At 47.7% G+C, this 14,210-nt stretch overlaps 1 protein-coding gene across 3 annotated transcripts in view; it reads right to left on the reverse strand.

Moving 5' to 3' along the window:
- The window catches only part of CORO1C (coronin 1C), a 62,653-nt gene extending 49,042 nt beyond the window's left edge, over positions 1 to 13,611 (reverse strand). Inside the window, exon 1 of one of the 3 annotated variants that reach the window (XM_053279906.1) lies at positions 13,590 to 13,611. The gene's annotated coding sequence lies outside the window, so the exon portion shown is untranslated. Of the gene's footprint in view, positions 1 to 8,072; positions 8,232 to 13,589 lie in introns of those variants that run through there. The other 2 variants (XM_053279909.1, XM_053279910.1) reach the window with 2 other exon arrangements.
- Between the last annotated feature and the right edge of the window lie 599 nt (positions 13,612 to 14,210).

A 14,210-nucleotide genomic window follows, 5' to 3' on the forward strand; every position in this document is an offset into this window, starting at 1 on the left:
CTTTTTAAATGGAATTATTGGGGGGGGGGCGAGGGCAGGGAAGGAAAGGGAAAACTAATTACATTACCCGAGATTAAGGCAGTCCCGGCTCACTGTCAAATTGAATCATCATGGCTCTTTCAATCACAGGATACCAGGGGCCAGCAGAATGATGCTCGCTCCCACCACATTCCGACAAGATGCATCCTGTGCCCAAGCACACTGGAATGCCTCCTATAGAAGCCTTACATTGGACACCCTACAAGAGGAAGCACACATCCCCAATGGGGGTCAGAATGTGGATGAAACGGGCTTCTTCGCCGTCCGTTCCACACAGGCGAGCGCTTGCCAATGGCAGAATTACAGTTTCAAATCTGGACTGAGACCAATTTTCCTTCCTTCACCTGGGCGTTTTCCACACAGGGCTTTCAGCTCGCGTCTCCTCCAGAATGGAGGGGGGACGTTCACCTATCGGCCAGATTTACCCCCCCAAACAGAATTGCCAGAACCTAAGGGGTATACTTGTGGGTCAAATGAGCCGTAAGCCAGATTTTGGCTTTTTAAAAGCCAAATCTGGCCACCTAGCCGCAAAGTCTCTGCGAGTTCTCGGGGAGCACTTCACACACAATTCGGGTTTTTCATGGCACGTTAAGGGTGTAGCCAGGTTTATATCCAGGGTTTTTAAAAATCCACTTTGGGGCGTCTTTTTGTGTGTGGCAACTTCGAACTTGCAGTAAAATTGCGGTAAAGCCTGCTGTGCGGAAATGCCCAGGTGACTGCTTTTAAAAACTTGGAACGAGTACAATGAAATTCCCATTTGTCCCTCTACATCGTGACAGAGATATTAATCTTATTGAGCTCATGGTTATCTCTTTCTGAAACAGGCCTCAAAACTCCCCCAGTAAAAAAGCTTGCGTAGAACATCTCAGTTCCTCAGCACCCAAGATTTGTATTCCTTCTCTCTATGCTACCGATCTATATTTTGCTTTATATCAGTTAAACCCTGCGATTTCACCCGGAAAACAGTAACAAGCTGGCAGTACCATTTCATATCCATAAGATGAAGAGAGATGGGGCCGGAAGCTATTACCTACCAATTCAGAACAATGGCGTGGCAACTCTCAGCAAAAGGAGAGCTGGTCTTGTGGTAGCAAGCAGGACTTGTCCCCTTAGCTAAGCAAGATCTACCCTGGTTGCATATGAAAGGGAGACTTGATGTGTGAGCACTGCAAGATATTCCCCTTAGGGGGATGGAGCTTTTCTGGGAAGAGCATCGAGGTTCCAAGTTCCCTCCCTGGCAGCATCTCCAAGATAGGGCTGAGAGAGATTCCTGCCTGCAACCCTGGAGAAGCCGCTGCCAGTCTGTGAAGACAGTACTGAGCTAGATAGACCAATGGTCTGACTCAGTATATGGCAGCTTCCTATATTCCTGTGTAAAGGCACCCTGCAAACTGCAGTTCTGTGAGGGAGACTGGGAATCTCTAACAAGGAATTCCTGCACAGCGATAGGAACTACAATTCCCAGGATTCTCGGGGGAAAGTCATGACACATAATCTCTTTTCATATGGGTTTAAGTTTGCAGCAGACGTGGGCTTTTACAAGAGAGATTTCTGGAAGGGCGTTGGAGTCAGCGGGCAGAATCCTCCCACCACCCACACAGAGACATAACCCAACCTCTCACAGGAGCACCCACACAGCTGGTTTCCAAAGCAGATCAAAAGTTAAAATGGGTTTATTGTCATGTCAACCAAAGGACAGTATGGGATAATTAAAACATATTTAAACAAAGCCTCGGACCATCTTAGCAGGCCAAGTTCTCTCTCTTCCAATTAAATTAGCCATTTCATGAAGGGATTATCCATACAGTATATTCCGTTCCAGCGTGAGCGCAATAAATATGCAATTATTACACACCACGTGCCCCTCCTCCTCTTCCAGCCTGTATCGCTAAGATACAATTTTAGCTTCCTGGGCCTTCCATTTCAGCTACATCCGCTCTCTGCCTCGTGCTTGGAGTGCATCCCAGAAGTGACAGATGCAATAAGCATGAAGATTCCACTTGAAAAATCCAACAATGTTTGAAAAGGCATTTCACCAGGAGACAGAACAATCCCAACGTAATACATTTTTTAAAAAGAAGAAGAAGAAGCAGCAGCAAAAAAGCTACGAATGCCAATTAAAGCTATCTGGCTGCAAGTCCACAGATGACCATTAAAGGTTTATGGCATGAGACAAAATCAAGAATGCACGTAGCCATGTGTGTGTTTGGGGAGGCTGAACCTTATTGTCAAGTTACTCCGCTTGATCTTTCACCTCGCTGTGAACACAGCCCTTAGCAAATATGGCTATCAGCAGGGATAAGATAACGTCAGCAAGTTACAGCGACTGGTTTTCCCATCAACGATGCTTGCTTTTATGTCTCCCCGCGACTTATTTTCTGTTCTCTCTACCAGACAAAACATCTGTGACGGGGACATACTTATCCAGTTGGTTTTCAGAGCAGATCAAAAGTTAAATGGGTTTATTGTTAGGTCAACAAGAGAGAACTTGTGTTTTGGGCGGTATAGAAATATGCTAAATAAATAAATAAAAACATACACACATACATACATACTGTATTCTTCACTTGGTCTATTCCAGTAGCTTTGTCCCAATACAAAATTGCATTAATCCCATACTCCATGTCCTGTTTCTTAGCTCAGCCTCTTACCACCAACACCACTCTTGTGTGCTACCTACCATTTCTCAACCAACCTATTTATTATTTCATACTCATACTTAAATGGCGCAGCAGGGAAATGCTTGACTAACAAGCAGAAGGTTGCCGGTTCGAATCCCTGTTGGTACTATATCCGGCAGCAGCAATATAGGAAGGTGCTGAAAGACATCATCTCATACTGCGCGGGAGGAGGCAATGGCAAACCGCTCCTGTATTCTACTAAAGAAAACCACAGGGCTCTGTGGGCGCCAGGAGTCGAAATCAACTTGATGACACCACTGTTCCCTCTAAGGCATAGGCATATGCACGCGCTCACAAGTTTCTGGATGTCTACTCAGTTCATTTTAGATCCTGCTCAGGTGGAATCACGAAGGCCCCACTCTGAATGCAGGTGCGCACACACTGCCTTGATACTGCCACCCAGAACAAAACTTATTCCGCACAGAGATGGAAAAAAAACTAGAGGGACCACTGGATGGCACACTTTACCTTACTCACACCAGTATTCCCTCTAACAGGGATCCCCAGATGTTGATGACTACAACTCCCAGACTCCCCAAGCAAAATCCATTGCAGCTAGGGATTCTGGGAGTTGTAGTCAAAAACATCTGGGAATCCCTGTTAGAGGGGACACTGACTCACACCATGGTTTGTTCTCTCTCTCTCTCACTCACACACACACACGGCAGGCTGCGTGTTCCATAGCATGCACCCCCAAATGTGGAAAGCAGCCCCAGGGGAAATAAAGCATGTGGCTACACAGGTCTCTTGTGCTGACCTCCCATCACCCTGCAGTGTGGAACGCCAGGGAGTTGCAATGGGTTGTGCACAGACCAAGAAACTCCACCACAAGGAAGGGCTCTTCTGGCCCACACCACCCTCTGGTTACTGCCGTATCTTCCGACCAATTAGAGAAATGCATGTATGCATGAAGCAAACAAGTGATAACTATAGCATCCGTTGTACAAGCACAGGAGACTTCACTCCACCGTACAACACGACAACGGTAATTATGTCCGACAAGAGAACTACACTATCCGTTCGACTTCTGCTCCTAGCCAGCTTCCAGTCCATTTCTTCATCCCGTTTCTCCTGCTTTATCACAAGGGTGCATTGTTCCATGCGACAAGAGAACATCCGTTTGCTCAAGACTGACTAGGGCACGGTAGAGAAGTGCGAGCCGGCTTGGGCCGAACCGGGTCCAGTCTGGTGCGGCCATCGAACCGGGCCAAACCGGTTTGCGGGTCAGTTTGGGGCATCCCTAATACAGTACCTATCCTAAAGGTGCTGGGGGGTGGCGAGAAAAAGAGGCCTCTGTACCTTCCGCGGACACGGCAGCAGAGACATCGGAGGCAGGGGGTGCCTCCTCCAAGCCCCCCCCCCCCCGCTGGCCGGCTGAATGACAACCCAGTTCAGGCCTCTGCACGTGCATTTCCATGACCTCCACGTCTGTGCGGATGCCATTTGTGTCATCATGCAAGAGAAGTTTATTATCACGCATTATTACCTAGCACCGTCTATATACGCAGCATTTTACAGAATAGCATAAGCAAGAAGACCGGTCCCTTGCAATCTACATTTTTGACCAAGAGGATAACAGAAGGAAGAAGTGGGGGAGACACGAAAGACAGAGGCATAGTTATCAGGGGAAGAACATGCACAAATGCAATTTAGGCTTATTGGTGCAATCCTGGGCATGTTTCCTCAAGAGTAAATCCCACCCAGGGCAATAATACTCCCTCCCACCAAAGGGAGGTGCACAGAACGGCAGCCTTCATTCAGTAGGGAGGGAAACTGTAACCTTCGCCATGCCACTAGCAGAATTTGCACAAAGCATGACTGGACTGAACCCCTGATGATGAATCCCAAACTTCAAATATGCTACGACGTGAAGAAACCGCTTCTATAGGTTAGAGTTCCAGACTCAGGTCCAAGAAAGCTTAGGTACGGCTCTTGGCCTTCTTATTTATTATTCATTCATTCATTCATTCATTCGATTTCTATACCGCCCTTCCAAAAATGGCTCAGGGCGGTTTACACAGAGAAATAATAAATAAATAAGATGGATCCTTGTCCCCATAGGGCTCACAATCTAAAAAGAAACCTAAGATAGACACCAGCAACAGGCAACAGTCCCTGGAGGTACTGTGCTGGGGGTGGAGAGGGCCAGTTACTCTCCCCCTGCTCAATAAAGAGAATCACCATGTTAAATGTTAAAATCACCAAGTTAGCAGGGGCTCTTCTCTTTGAGGTCTACCTAGAATGTGCATTCATCAGGCACACAGTCTTTTACAGCCAACAAACACAATACTATTTTTTTAAAAAGAATATCTTAAGGGCATCATTCTGGAAGGGCAGTGCAGTTCTGAAATGCTGATTCAGAAGTCAAGTCCTACTAAGCTCCTTGAGGCTGCCTACAAGTGTTTCCTCTAACACCGATTCCCAGATGTTGTTGTTAGACTACAACTCCCAGAATCCCCAGCTGCAATGGCTTTTGCTTGAGGATTCTGGGAGTTGTAGTCAACCACAGCTAGAAATCCCTGTTAAGAGGAAACACTGCGTGCCTACCAGCTAGGTGTGCTTCAGATGCAGCCTTAGAAATCTTTCCTAGGGCCACAGGAGGCTGCCTTCTACTGAGTCAAACCCTTGGTCCATCTGTAGTACTGTCTTCACAGGCTGGCAGCGGCTTCTCCAAGGCTGCAGGCAGGAGAAGTCGCTCTCAGCCCTATCTTGGAGATGCTGCCAGGGAGGGAACTTGGAACCTTCTGCATCCAAGCATGTAGATGCTCTTCCCACAGCGGCCCCAACTCTTACGGGAAATATCTGTTAGTGCTCACACGGAGTCTCCCATTCAAATGCAACCTGAGCACACCCCGCTTAGCAGAGGGGACAATTCATGCGTGCTCCCATGGGACCAGCTCTCCCCCCAACAACTGCACACTCTCACCCAAAGCAGCCCGTTTGGCCGGATGACACACAGTATGGAACTGACTAATACTGTAGCTTCCCCCCTGTACACCGTCAACAATTGGGGGGGGGGGGAAACAAAAGAACTGAATTGCAGCCCACACAGAGAAGCGCTTGCATCATTCCTGAAGCGTGAAACGCGCAATACCGAATGCCTCCCGAACCAACTGTTCATACGCAAGCAGCATCTGTACGAGCAGAAGAGAAGAGGCTGGATTGTGGGGGGGCGGGGGGGGGGGGAGGCGGTGAAGAGGAAGCCTTCCGCCAGCCTCCCTCTCCCCAAAAGATGCCCAGCCCTCCTCCGCTTCCTTTGTGAGCCACAGACTCGGCGGCCAAGCCCAGATGCTCCGCAGAATGCACCACACATGGACAGAGGGCATCTCTGACTATTGCATGGTCTCCCGGTGGCCCCTCCCTTCCGCCCTCGGCTTTGTTCTTCAGCTAAGTTCTGGAAGGGACTTGAGACCACCGCTCCCCCCTTGCCACTCTCTTCAAGGTTAAGAAGCCCTGTGTGTGTGTGTGTGTGTGTGTGTGTGTGTATGACAGCATCCTCCGCTGACGGGGCTTCAGACCCCAGGAAGAGCTCGCCGATGCCAAAAAAACACAAGAGCCCCGTTCTTCTTCGTCCTCCAAGCTCTCTTTATGACTCCCCATCATTTCCCGGTGCTTATGATTTAAAAGCTTTTTTATTATTATTATTTTTTTTACAAAATCCCACATACAGGCACACGCATATTGTTTCCCTAGCCGGAAAGCCTGGTTTCCTGGCAATCCGTTTCCACATACGTAACATCGGCTGCTGGCCTCTGCCGGTCATCACCGCTAGACACACCACCCCGCCAGCCCCTGCACGCAGGCATGAACAGCCTCCTCTTCCTCACCCTCCAGTCTCGCCCCAGTTTGCACTGGAGCCCCACGGCAAGCACCTGTGCCCAGCTTGGGAACCGGCCTCCGCCTGCATCTGGCTCACCCCACCACCTGGCCACACCCGACCTCCTCCATTACCGGCACCCTGTTCACAGGGCAGATGAGAATCCGCAATCCACCGCCTGCACCCCGACAGACTCCCGCCCCACACACAACTCCCCCTGCTAATCCCTCAGGGGATGGAGCTGCTCGAGGTTCCCAGTTCCCTCCCTGGCAGCTCCTCCAAGATCGGGCTGGGAGAGATTCCTGACTGCCACCTTGGAGAAGCCGCTGCCAGTCTGTGAAGACGATACTGAGCTAGATAGACCAAGGGTCTGACTCAGTAGATGGCAGCTCCCCATGTTCCTCCCTCTAAGCTGTCATGCCACAAACTGCCCACAGACCACCACATATGCTTCCTCTCTCACCATTCGTCCCCAAATCATCCTAGCCCCCAACAGCCCCTCTGATGGAGATCCCAACACCACCACCACTGGGCTGGATCCTTCATCGCTGCTTTCCCAGGAGAGAGAGCTCTCTCCAGCATAGTCTTCGGTGAGTCCAAAGAGAGGGCAGTTAAGTTGACAAGCACAACTCCGGTTCTTATCCCAGGCTCGGCTCACAAGCCCCCACACACACACACTTTCCCCACTCTCTTCTCCTCCCACGCAGTGTCTAAATCTGGCACCTCGAATCTCCCCCCACACCCACCCCAGGACCTTGCACCCACAATCTCTAGCAATATGTATGTTACAGAGACAGGATTTACCCTCGCTCCCTCTCTTTCTCTCACAAACACACATACACGTGTGTGTGTATACTTACTGTTTGTGTGTGTATTTATATATATATACACACACATACATACATATATATATACACACACACAAATACATATGTGTGTGTATTTACACAAATGCATATATACCTATAAATATATATATTAATATTATACATTATAAATAATACACACACACACAAATACATATGTGTGTATACACACAAATGCACATATATACCTATAAATATATATTCCTGTTATACATTAGAAATAGCACAGGTGTCTATAAACCTATAAATGCATGCCCACGTGTGCATTTATTCAAGAACAAAATAGACCGTCCGCACCCTAAAATTGCATCAATCTCCACACCCACTGCATTGTATTCCTGAACCACACTTGAGGATCTTCCCCCGCAAGCTACTGGGGAAGGGGGTGCGGTGTTTTTGCCTGTTTTTTTGGGGGGGGGGTCACAAAGGGGGGGGATGGAGCGATCAGCGGAATGGGCGAGCGCATCAGAAGCCTCCGAAAACCCACAACGCGGAGGAGCCACAGTGCTAACCAGACCGCCAATGGGACTCTCCCGGAGGATGAGGATCCCAAGCCTGCACCGCCACTCGCGTCCCCCTCTCACCCCGCCTCGGGTCCCCCATGATCAGCCCCACATGCCCCCAGCCCCACATGACCCTCTCTCCCCTCCCGTTCCCCCATCGCGTTACCTTGCCTCACCCGACGCGCTGCCGCTGCTGCTGCCGCCTCCCGCCGCCGCCGCCCGAGTCGGACTGACCGACACGCGCTGCGATCGGCCGCCAGGGGCAGTGGGCGGGGCCGGGCCGAGCCAATCCCCGCCCGCCGCTTCTCCCTCCAGACCCCGCCCCGATCGCCTCGGGGCGGTTGCCTAATCCAACCCCACTCGCCAACTCCCGAGAGAGAGAGAGAGAGAGAGAGAGAGAGAGTGACAGGATGGGGGGGGCCGGGAGGAAGCCGCCAATCGTATCCCAGCGCGGGACCGGAGAGACCTAAGCCCCGCCCCTCCATCCCTCCTGAAGGAGGGGATTGGGCGGGGTGGTGGTGGGAGCCCACGCGTGAGAAGAAGCGGGGGGGGTGGAGCGGTTTTCGCGGCCGCGCGCACGTGCACGCCCTTGAGAGGCACCTGCTCCCTCCGACCCCCTCCCTTTTTTCCCTCCCTTCCCCTCCAACTCTCGCGTCTGTAAAAAGAGTTATTTGTGTATCTCATGATTTATTATATTTGTACACCGCTCCAAACTTCCGTCTCTCTGGGAGGTTTGCAGCAACATAAAACCAATTAAAAACCTTGGAACAATTGAAAACCACAAGTCTCTTTAGGAACATGGGAAATTGCCTGCCTGCCTGAGTCAGACCCTGGCTCCCTCTCGCTCTGGGCTGTCTACACAGGCTGGCAGCGGCTTCTCCAAGGTTGCAGGCAGCAGCAGGAGTCTCTCCCAGCCCTATTTTGGAAATGCCAAGAAGAGGGGAACCTGCTCTTCCCAGGGCAGCCCCGTCCCCCAAGGGGGATATCTTAACAGTGCTCACACATCTGGTCTCCCCTTCAAATGCAAACCAGGGCAAACTATGCTTAGCAAAGGGGAGCATTCATGCTTGCTCCCGCAAGACCAGCTCTCCTCTCTAACATAGGAAGCTGCTATATACCGAGTCAGACCTCTGGTCCAGCTAGCTCAGTACTGTCTACACAGGCTGGCAGCGGCTTCTCCAAGGTTGCAGGCAGGAGTCTCTCCCAGCCCTATTTTGGAAATGCCAAGAAGAGGGGAACCTGCTCTTCCCAGGGCAGCCCCGTCCCCCAAGGGGGATATCTTAACAGTGCTCACACATCTGGTCTCCCCTTCAAATGCAAACCAGGGCAAACTCTGCTTAGCAAAGGGGAGCATTCATGCTTGCTCCCGCAAGACCAGCTCTCCTCTCTAACATAGGGAGCTGCCATATACCGAGTCAGACCTCTGGTCCAGCTAGCTCAGTATTGTCTACACAGGCTGGCAGCGGCTTCTCCAAGGTTGCAGGCAGGAGTCTCTCTCAGCCCTACCTGGGGGACAAACGAGGGATTGAACCTGGAACCTGCTGCATGAAAAGCAGGCGCTCTACCACTGAGCTTGGAAGAATACATGTGTCTACAGAGACTAATTAGTGAAATTAGTCGGTAAAAATATATTAGTCTGTTAAAAGGGAGCCAGCGTGGTGTAGTGGTTAGAGTGTTGGACTAGGGCCAGGGAGACCTGAGTCTGAATCCCCACTCAGCCAAAGAAACTCACTGGGTGATTCTGGGCCAGTCACGCATCTCTGGGCCTAACCTAACTCACAGGGTTGTTGTGAGGATAAACATAACCAGAACAGGATATAAATGCAGGGGGAGAGCAACTGGCCCTATCCATCCCCAGCACAGCATCCCTACAGCGGCTGTTGCTGGTGTCTATCTTATGTTTCTTTTTTAGATTGCGAGCCCTTTGGGGACAGGGAGCCATTTTTATGTATTTATATCCATGTAAACTGCTTTGGGAACTTTTGTTGAAAAGCAGTGTATAAATACTTGCTGTATTCGTATTCCATTTGCTTGTTGGTTTAAAAATATCTGCATATCACCTTCTTATCTGAGATACTGACCTGAAGTACCTTACATTGGAAACAATAATAAAAATAGTACCACCACTCTTAAAAATACCTCCGAACATAAGTTTTACAGTCCTGCTTTAGTATTTTCAACAGTGTTTTATAATTAGTGTGTTATACTTTTGCAGGATTACAGCATTACAGATTTTAGGATCTTGAGATTTTAGGATTATGGGATTTTAAGATTCTGATCACCATTTTTAGCCATTTTTATGTATGTAATACATATGCAGTCCAGTGTAATCTAATATAACCTACTTCATGCTGGTCAAAGTCTGTAATAAATATTTATTTGCTTTGATTTTCCACAGGACACAACACAAAAAACCCACTTTTTGATGTTGAAAAATATATGTCCCAACTTTCAGTAGAAAGAAGAGCCTATTATTATTATTATTATTATATTGTTAATTAAACTTGTTTTGAAGAGCGTCATATCACTTACAACCACCTCCTCCAAACCAACCAGAAGATAAATCACTCCGAAACAGGCACTGTTACATTTGTTTATTGATTTTAAAATATTTACATCCCATCCTTCTGTCTATTTGTGGCCTTGAGGTATCTTGCCTCAAAATTAATAATACCACTACTATCATCAGAAAAAAACAAGGATGAACAAATCATAAAAAGAATACAATTAAGGAAGACCAGTGGCAACTTATAACAAATAATCCAAAGCTATCCCACTGTGAACGCCCTTTCCACACAAAGGTTCTGGTGAATATTTTTCACCCAAAAGATATCATTTAAAGTGCCAGGCAGACACTTTTGTCATGAGCATGTCAAGGTGCCACCCCAGAAAAGGCCCTGTCCCCAGGAGATACTGCTTTTGAGAAACGGTATCTATTTCACCCTACTGTTGTATTCAGCTCTTGACCAGGAAGGGGAGCTACAGATTTATAAAATGGAGGCATGCCAGTGCCTGGATTTAGTTGGCTTTGTTTTAAAGGAAAGAGTCAGAAAATCATTTGTGACTGATTTATGATTATTGCTCATAATATTTATATAACCTACTTGTGAAATACCTGTTATTGTTTGTGAGTGGGAGCAGAAAGGGGGCCTGCACACACATATATACACCCATACGGTCTCCCCCAAAGCAATGCTTGTTCCCTTTGACCCACAGAATGCCAAAAGAGTCAATGAGAATGGAGCTACCTGATCTGCATAGCCGCTCCCTCAGTTCTCTTGGTCACATTGTGGTGTTACAAAGAGACAATTTATATCAGAGAGAGATGTGATTTATATCAGACCATTTATATCACAGAGAGAGAGATTTTCCTTGTGAGTGTTTTTCTGTCATATTCTATAGCTATGTTGTGTAACGATGAGAAAAGACAAAGTCCTGGTTTAAAATATTCAAACATCTTTTTTTAAAAAGGCAGCAATTAGCTAAAAGTAAGTAACAAATGGGCCTTTCTTTGTGATCTGATCTTACATTATTATTAACTAAGCAGTGAGAAGGGTAGGTGTGTCATCTTTATAAATGGGTATCTTCTATTCACAACCGAAATATCTTGGTACAAATATTTCTCTCCAGTGACAAATCATTCAATGAATGTGGGGTTTGGAGGTATGGATATATTGAACATTGACTGTTAAATGTAACATCTCTACAGCATATCTTACTTTGATCATATTATTCAGAAATCTATGCATTTTGCAATTTCTTGCCATCTGCCAACAAATCCAGATCTGATACTCTGTTTTGTTAAATGAGAGAATTCCTCCAAACTGAAATCCCAGATAAGTGGTTCCATTTCCCCAGCTAGCAGAAGATGCCCAATAAAATGAGAGGTGCGCTAGGGCCTTTATTTGTTTAATAGGGGATGCAAGTAATTTTTATAGAGTTGGGCTGTTTTATAGAGTCTACTCTAGAGGGACTATGCCCTCGTGATACATTTGACACACGGAGAGTCACTAAGGAAGATTACGAGTCGAAATGTGTCTGACTTTATAAAGATCTATAAGGACTCAAAATCACTAGGAATCACAAGATTACATGATTTAGTCCACATATGTCTGAGGACTTTTATAATATTTGAACTAATTACCTAACCAGCATATAAATGATGACTTTTAAAGTATTACTTTTTTTTTTTTTTTTTTACAAAATCCTTATTAGGTTGTATGCGATTTTATGCAGCATCATTAACCTTTATTATTAAAATACCCATTTATATTCTTATCTTTTGTAGTGGTATATGATTAACCTAGGACCATATTGCAGTTGTTCCTGATCTTTTTGTATGGCTGTGGTTTACCTTTTGGATCAGGTTCATACCCTGCTTTGTTTTGTGTACCGCCTTACCTAAATAATTATCAGAACCGATTACTGTTTGCTTGTTTCTTAACTGATTATCTACTCCATAGTACCTGTTCTTCTTCCCCTTCCACAGTTTATCTCACCTGTCCCAAGAGAGTCATCATACCGGCCACAGTTTCATCCACAATGGATTATCTTCCCCACAGTAGCACACAAACTCACAAGACAACTAAAACTGGGGAACCAGCTGATAACGGGAACACAGTTGGTGTAAGGTCAACAGGTCAAGCTTGGCGTGAGGTCAACAGGTCAAGCTCACTCATCAGGGATTTAAGACATGGGCAAAGTAAGTGAGGTGGTCAGTAACTAGAGGTCTGCATACAGCTAGTCAGTCCAGTTACTCTGCGAAGCAGAAGCAGTCCGGCCAGATCAGACCCTTTCTCCCAGCATCTATCTGTCCAGGAAGCCACAAGTGGGATATGAAGGGAATTTGCCCTCCCCTGCTGTTTGTTCCCAGCACCTGGTATTCTGCGGTACCCTGCCTCTGAACATGGAGGTTCCATTTAGCTATAATGGGTTGTAGCCTTCTGCATGCATTGGGGTTCTCCCACCCACACCCCACCCAAGTCAGTTACAACAAGTGACCATCATCATCAACACAACATATCATGTGGTAGCAAATTTCATTGTTAATTAAAGAAATATAAAATTTGAATAATAATAATTATTAATAATAACAACAACAACAACAATAACGTTTGAGACCTTTTTGGCATCACTGTGTGCTATGCTATATTATTACCCATGAAACCGGCAGGGTTTCTTGGATGCAATATAATTCTGTACCCTTCTTGGAATAAGAGGACCTCTTCACAAGAATAAACAAGGTCTGTTTTAACTTAAAAAAATTGTAGCATCCCAGCCTGAGATAGAGTTCTGTGTAACCCAAAAGTTGGCACCCAGTGTTTTGAACACGAGCTAAGCTAAATACAAGCGATTGCCTTCTCGTTGTTCTTGTGCTCCTTGGGAGTAAAGACAGCTGCTAAGCCTGTAATCAAACCTTCTCAGTAACCCTCAAATAACCAAGGCCCGGTTTAATGTAAACTTGTAACATCCCAGCCTGAGATAGAGTTCTGTGCAGTCCAAAAGCTGGCATCCAGCGTTTTGAACACGAGCTGCCCTAAATACAAGCAATTGCCTCCCCTCCCCTCCCCATTGTTCTCATGCTCTTAGGGAGTAAAGCCAGCTGCTAAGCCCGTAATCAAAGCTTCTCAGTAACCCACAACCCTTAGGGACCCCTGAACTCATCACAGCATTTCCGTCTCACCTTTTCTAGATGGTGGCGCCGTCTTCTCGGTGGCAGGCTTCTGCTTGGCTTTCTCAAACGTTTTCTTCACGTCGGCCACTTTCAGGGCTTTCTCGTCCTCTTGCTTTTTCTTCCTTTGCGCCCGCAGCAGCAAATGGTCTGTATCCCCTCCGGGAGACTCCCTTCCAGTGGCTTGGCCTAGGCCACCCTCTTCACAAGGCTCGCATGCCTTGTGAGCATCACCAGGGATGCTCCGCGGGGTCACCATCATGGCCGTAACTGACTGGGTCCCCTCTGCTGCCTGTGCCTCTTCTTCGGGGGTACGCCAACAACCGGCCCGGCTGGTCAACTCCAATCCCACTTCATCCCCGACCCCAAGGTCTTCCCCACTCCCGGAGGACGGGCTGGCACGCTCCCCGGATGGCTGTCCATCCTCTCCAGAAACCAAAGTAAGGCTCAGAGCAGTGGACACATGGATCTCAAGGCCCCTTGCCACCTTATCACTCACAGCCGCTTCTTTGGCCGTCTCCTCTGCGCCAGCCAGAACGACGTGGCCACCGTCTGGAGCCCTTTCAGGCCAAAAGGCCCACTCTGCAAGAGGCCTGACGTCCCCTCTTTGATTGCCCGGGGGTGTCGTCGGTT

This window comes from Hemicordylus capensis, chromosome 15 (assembly GCF_027244095.1).
Source record: "Hemicordylus capensis ecotype Gifberg chromosome 15, rHemCap1.1.pri, whole genome shotgun sequence".
Taxonomy (NCBI): Eukaryota; Metazoa; Chordata; class Lepidosauria; order Squamata; family Cordylidae; genus Hemicordylus; species Hemicordylus capensis.